The sequence below is a fragment of the Malania oleifera genome, chromosome 13 (assembly GCF_029873635.1).
Source record: "Malania oleifera isolate guangnan ecotype guangnan chromosome 13, ASM2987363v1, whole genome shotgun sequence".
NCBI lineage: Eukaryota > Viridiplantae > Streptophyta > Magnoliopsida > Santalales > Ximeniaceae > Malania > Malania oleifera.
The window spans coordinates 84,414,174-84,421,906 of record NC_080429.1 but is presented as its reverse complement, the minus strand read 5'-3'; positions in this window follow the sequence as shown (position 1 = coordinate 84,421,906).

Here is a 7,733-nt window from a genome sequence, read left to right as displayed (position 1 = left end):
CTTATTGGCTAGTACTATAGGTCAACCTATACTAGTACTCAATCATTGAAAGATCAATCCTTGGCATATTCTCAACAATCTATGCAAAAATGTCCACATACTCTCTTATAATTCTACAAGTTTGCCTTTGTTGCTTTGGAAGAAGTGTTGTAACATGCATGCACTTTTCCTTCTCTTAATTCCTGAGAGTACTTCCACCAATTCTTCCATTATTGATGTTATCTATAAGCTAGCAACATCTCTTGCATCAAGATCTTCAACTCCAGGACAACTTTGCACTAGTGTTTATAACCTTTCACTTCCCCCGCCTATGTGGATTTAGGATTTTCACCATTAAATGATGCATTAAGGTCACATCCCCTAATGCCTTTAAGCTAGGATATGCCCGATTATTCATTATTAAGAAATCAGTTATTACAATTGACTTGCGGGCCAAGTCCCTATAATTATGGACAATATGATTTTACCCATAGGATGTGTTAGATTACCTGTTAGATTACCACTTTACCTAAAAGCTTAAGTCATTAGGTTGTGGGGTGACAATGTATATCAAGCTTTAACACTGCCTACACGTGTAGCCCAACAACATGTGGTGAGATAAACACACAATAAATAATTTTCATGATAAGGAACACAATAATATTTTTTAAACACACACAATAAACATGGACAACAAGACTAGAACCTAGGACCTTCTGGTAGCTAGCTCTGATACCATGTTAGATTACCATTTAACTAAAAGCTTAAGTTATTAGGTTGTTGTCTAACAATATATATCAATTTTAATAGGATTGATTTGTCCCTAAAATGCACTATTTTAAGCCCTCGTTTACATATGCTTTGTCCTCGTTTATCTTGTATTGGCCTTTTCTTATCATAATTCGGAGTTATGCAAGGTTTGTCCACGTTTCAGGAAAACCAGGTTAAAACCAAGGAGTTAAGAAATACAAGAAACCAAGGGAGTAATTGGGAAGCAAAAGGCTCAATCAGATGCTTAACCAAACCCCCAAAGCCTTAATTCATCAAAGCAAACAAGACTTGGTTCGACCATGTGGTGTGACTAGCAAGCACAGGGGGCGACCAGGTCACAGAAAGAAGACTCCAAGGTTCAGACTAAAAGTGAGATGATGCAAGGTTCAACTAGTAGCTCGACCAGGAGACCCTAAGGTGCGACTAGGTCATGAACCTAAGATTGACTGAGCTAGAGATCCCGAGAGTCTTGACCAGGAACTCAACTAGGAGGAGACCTGGTCGACAGAGGCAAGCCCAGTGAGCTGCTTTGTGAGATTTTCTACAAAACTTTCCTGATTTGAATTTGAATCCTTGTAAACCATTTTGGGTATAAAAGCTAGCTTCGTCTATGTGCTTAGGGTTATCCTTTGGCCCCTCTTTGGTTAATGACAAACCTAGAGAGTCTTTGGGTGTCACTTAGAGTAGATTTACTGCTTTCCTTTCAATAACATGTACTGGTTTGTGCTTGGATTCTTCAAAGGCTTATGACAACCTCTGAGTTCTGAGTGCTGCCACGTAGATAACTGGTTCTTGATTGTATTCTTAATTTCTAGTGACAAACCTTCGAGCTATAATTGAAGCCATTTTTCAATACATGTTCTTTTACTTTGCTTTCATTTTGTTAATCGTCATAGCTCGAGAGTATGTACGTGTGCCCTACAGCGGATACGCAATAGAGAGTCAGAGGGGGGTGAATGGCTCATTTCGCGTATTTAAAAATTCTCTCTACAAAACAAGGTACTTGGCAAGATTTAAGAAATTATATCACAATATATGGAATTTAAATCATGCACAAGATAAACAATAAAGAGTAGGGAGAGAGAAGCTTAACACCGGGATTTAACATGGTTTGGCACCTAGCCTACATCCACGCCTTAGCACCAAGCCAAGGATTCCCCAATCCACTATAATCGTTCCTTCCCCATCGAAGCAAGCCTTACAAACTTGAGAACAAATCCCTACCACTCACAAAGAGCCTTTACCGATTCGGTTCACAAAGAACCTTACAACTTGGTTCACAAAAAACCTTTCATAAGAAGATGGAAGATCACAAAGAATGCTCCTTACAATGAGCAAATATGATTTACAACTCAAACCTCACATATTCTCTAAAGAATTGAATTAAATACAATAAGTGAGCAAGAGAGAATGAGCACATGTAATGAAGAACTAATATACAATGTGTTAGGTTTTGTATAAAATGATGTTTTTCACTAAGAATGATAAAAGACCTTCAAAATCATGTTAATACAAGTCTAATAGCTTATATTTATAGCCCAAGAGCCTTGAGAGCCGTTAACTAGCCGTTGGGGGGAATAAAAATTATTTTATTTGGTAAACTAGCCATTTTCTGCCCATTAGAGCGGTTTTGCTGTTGGACTCGTCGACAAGTTCCCTGCTCTTGTCGACTAGTCACACACTACCACTCTTTGACAAATCCCTTGTGTTCATCAACGAGTTCCTTGAATCAGAAAAAGTAATCAACATGAAAGTTGTGGAATTTTGTCTTACATTTCCAGGGACACCAAGATTGTCCTTTTTGGACTTTTATAGAAAAATTTATGCCCCAAATACCGAAAGGTGTTCAGGATTGAAGGCTACACTACGTTAGTGACGGTTGCTTTGTTTTTCCTTGTCAAAAGGAGTTTTAATGACTTAAAACATTCTTGGACAAGAGTATATGAAATATATTAAGTCTAATGAAGATTAAAACTTGTCCAAGTGAGTTTCCCCATGAATATAAGATATCTTATTTTATGAAAACATATTTGAAAACTCGTTTCGATATCTTCTATGCTTAGTATGTCCTTTATTGAAAATATACTTTACTTTCTTTGCACCCTTAGGACATAAGACTCGTTTTGATAAAATCGGGACTCAGTATGAATATGTTCAAAATACCAAGATGTTTGAAGACTTGTCCCTTTAGAAAACATATTTGAGTTTATGATTCTTTTGATAAACTCTTTGAGTTAACTTTAAAAAACATGAATATAGAGTTTGTTGACTTTAGCGTGTGCAAATTACTCAACTCTTGCTTAAAAATCATGCAAGAAACAAAACGCAAGAGTTACAACATAAACTACCTCAAACACACACCCATTACATAAAATCCAACATTAAGCTCCCTTTGGTTGTGCTTGGGTCCATCCGAGTTTGCGACCTTTTGATCTTTCCTACTTTGATCTTCAACTCAGTCCGATATTTGCCTTTTGACCAATACTTCAAGTATTCATCCTTTGAACCTGTACTAAACATAATCTGCAAAGATGAAATGCACTAGGAACGATGAGTAGGTTAATATCATCAAAACAAATAAACCATGATAGTGTAGCCAACATGGCTAACACATTTAAATATCTGCACTTTAAATTTCCTATCTTTAATTTCCATGCACTTTTACCTCTTTGATTGTGATGAGACCTTAGGGTAAAGGATAACATAATTAGGGATTTAGTCACTTATACGTAATAGGCTATGATTCATGTATGGGTGTTCTCGTGATTGCTGGATAAGGTATACCTTGGTTCCTGATCGTGCTTCAGACAACTGGTGCACCTTCGCTACCCTATGCCACTCGAATGGTTCACTTAACCGTTTAGCCTAGTACGGATAGCTGACTGGACATAGTTATCACGCATGACAGCCTAAGCTTGATTCATGATTTGAGACCTGCTTTGTATGAGTAGTGTTAATTAAATTTACCTGCTTTCATAGTTAATAGAAAAACCAGCAATCTAATCTTTTTTCCTTTTACACAAAGAGCAGTAAATTAGGCTAGATTGGTAAACAACTACACTTGAGTCCCCGAGGATCGACACCGGACTTATTCATTGTTCTACTAAACTTGGGATTAGTTAGGTTATAAATATTTTTTTTGGTAGTTAAGGACCCAAGCCTTGGTGAGCCTACCAAATTTTGGCGCCATTGCCAGGGACTCTATTACGGTAGTAAGCCAATTTCTAGTTTAGAGTACTACGTGCTTTGTTTTTCTTTGTTTTATTTTGTTTTTCATTTTTTTTTATACTCTGAAGTCTTGATTGTGTGTTGCATGTGTATATGTTGGGTTTACGCTCTTTGGATCTTGAGTTAGTGCCTATAGACCCTGAGATTGAGAGATCACGTAGGTCAATTAGGAAGTCTACCTCTAATCCTGAGTTAGCTGAGTCTTTTGAACCAGTTCCCACTTTTCATAACCTGGAACCCCAAGCTCCCGTCAACCTATGGCAGAGAAGCAACCTCTTCGGCCCCCTAGAGATTACTTCACACCCAATGCATACACCTTACAGTCTTGCATCCAATTTTCGAAAGTCGAGGCAGCACAATTTGAAATTAAGACTTCTATCATCTCAATGCTTCCTAATTTCTTTGGGAATTCGACTGAAAATCCATACAAATATCTAGATGAGTTTCTTGAAATTTTTTTAACCATCCGTATACCTCACTTTGGTGATGATGCCCACCATTTGAGGCTCTTCCCATTCTTTTTGAAGGATAAAGACAAATATTGGCTAAATTCCTTAGAGCCGAACTCGGTGACCAACTAGGCCACCATGCAACATGAGTTCTTGAAAAAGTACTTCCCCATTGGGAATACTAACCAGCTGAGGAAGGCAATCACCAGTTTCTCCCAATTAAATAGGGAATAATTTTTCTAGACATGGGAACGCTTTAGGGACCTCTTGCGTACATGTCCACACCACCAAGTCCCTCGATGGCAATTAGTTCAGACCTTTTATGAAGGATTAGCTGAGCATGATAGAGTCATGGTAGATGCATCTTTTGGAGGTACTTTCCTCACGAAGCACAAGAATGAGGCTTAGGCTCTCTTTGAGAACCTCGTCGAGAATTCTCAGCAGCATACTGTTGCTGCTCGTAGACTGTGCCAACCTTCCTCTTCTCATCCTAAGGGAGTCTATGAGTTAGCCACGGGCCATGACCTTGCGCCCACACTACACACCATTGTAAAGAAATCATATCAGTTCTTGTTCCTAGGACAACAACCTCAGCCTATGGCGTGTGCAAAAGGTGTGTGTCATCTGCTCTGATCCTTAGCACACTTGTTATAATTGTCCCCATGCACCTCCCCCACCTAAGTTTGTGTAGGAGGAAGTTAAGGCCACCCATAACTGGTATGACATGCTGACCAATGATCCCTACTCTAAGAAGTACAATCCTGGGTCGAGTAAACATCCTAACTTCTCCTGAAGGCTACAAGCTTTGGGTATCCAAGATCAAAGACCTCAACAATCACCCATTGCTCCACCTCCTTGCCCATACCAAAACTCTCAAAATCCTCCTATGTCTGCCCCTAGACAATCAACATTTCAACCACCATCTCCTCCTCAGCCCCAACACGATAAATCTTTTCAAAAGATGGTGTTGAAAGCCCTTAAGGGCATTGAGGCTGATTGCCAAGCTGATTAGCAACTACTCCACTCCCAATCTCAGTTTATTGCTAAGCTAGAAGCCACCATGGGTCAACTAGTTACATCTTTGAGTAGGAGAGATGAGGGTAAGTTGCCAAGTCAGCCTTTAGTGAATCCTAAGGGTCAATATGGGGAAGAATGTGAGTCGGTTGCTGGACCTTCGTCGTATCATGAGCAAGCCTAGGTTGTGACCATTCTTCAGAGTGGTAGGGAGGTAAATAATAGGGCTGGGGATAAGTTAGACCAAGGAAAGGGTAAGGAGAAGATGAGTGAAGAACCCGATGATGAACCTTGTAATCCTCCTCCTTTTAATAACTTGACTTCTTGATGTGATTATTTCGGCAAGAAAATTACCAAATATTCAATAACTATTTGCACTATTTATCTTAAGGTTGCAAGTGATAGTCTATTATTTTTTAAACGAATGAAGACTACTAATTTAAGTTGATGGTACAATACTAATTTCATAATAGGACCATAGGCACAATTAATTAATACGTGATTAATTCTAAATGTTACCTAGGTTAGTTTTTATATATAGTTGTTGATTGTGGCTAAAAGTGGTTAAGCTATAATTTTACTAGTGTATCCTTTATTAGCGTTTCATTATTTGTAATTTGGCCTTTTTCCACTAGCAGTTATAGGCACTTTTTTAGGAAACATGCCCTAAAAGGGTACCTGCTACAGTGGTTTTGCTAACTACAAGTAAGGGGGATTACCAATAGTTCATAGCAGGGGATTTAGTTGCGGTTCCCTAAATTATTGAAGAAGGCTACACCTATAGTTTTTAGGTCCTATACCAGCAATGGGAGTATTAGTAAAGACCATTTTTTTTTTGTAGCATTTGAATCACATTAGGCACATGGCATAAAAAATTCCTCTAAACACCCTAAGATGTCCAATATTTGGCTTTCAACCGATCCAGGCTTCTTGCAATGACTTCCCATAATTGCATCTAGTAGGAGAATTGTTTAAAACATAAATAACACAAGCAACAACTTTCGCTCAAAAATCTTGCAATTGTTGGTAAAGATCACATTTTTTTTTTCTTTTTGTAGCATTTGAATTGCATTAGGCACATGGCATAAGCAATTCCTCTAAACACACTAAGATGTCCAATTTTTGGCTTTCAACTAATATAGGCTTCTTGCAATGACCTTCCATAATTGCATCTAGTAGGATAATTGTTTAAAACATAAATAACACAAGTAACAACTTCACTCGAAAACCTTTAGGTCCAGTTTGGAACTCAAAAAATATTATGGAAAGGAAAGGAAAATATCATGAAATCCTCAATTTCATATTTAATTATCTAGCAAACTGAGAAAGAAAATAAAAAATATACTAAATCTATAAACAAAAAATTTATCTTACACATCATTAATATTTTATTTTTTCTAATTTTTAGTCATATTAAAACAAACTTTTATTTTTTTATAGTGTTTAATAGAGAATGAAAATATAAAGGAAAATGTGTTTCCTTCTTATTTTCCTTTCTTTTTCTTTTCCCACATAAAATCCTTGATCCAAAAGGACTCTTAGGCAACTTTTTTTGAGTGCATGATATATTTGACCATATCCATTATTATCTTTTTCTTCCTTTTGCCATTCCATTTTTAAATGGAGTGTATTAGCTATCAATTGGTGTTGTATATCATTTTTTTTTATCACAAAATCATCACAAATAAAATACTTTTTGCCCCTATGGATTCTCAAATTTTATTTGAGTTCCGATTTTTGTCTCCACATAAAATTTAAATCTTATAAATGCATCACATGCTATAGATTTATATATACTTGTTGAATGTAATCATCAATATAAGTAACAAAATACCTACAAATAACATTTAAAGGATCCTCTATAAAATACAAACTTGAATGAATCAACTCTAATAGTTTCTTGGCTCTCAAGAATAGGATTTAGGAAAAGAATGTTTCTTTTGTAAAATGCAAAACTCACAAACTTTTCTAGGACAACCAATAAATAGTAAACCCAAAACTTATATTTTTCGGGTACAAAATTCTGGCTATTGTCAATGCCCATTTTGAACAGGATTGCCTTTTCCTTAACTTAGCAGGCTAGAACGGACTCCAATGCTTTTTTTGTTGTTGTTTATATTCATGTTCAATTGCACTTGGGAACATCTGGAAGCTTCAATTGGCGTTTTAAGGTTTTATCATAGTTAGGATTTCAAGGTTATTTTAACCCTTTTGAGTATCCAAATAACTTAGGGGCAAGAAGGTAATTCCATTTTGCTCCCAGAAATACTTCAAGAAATATGGTTTTTACCT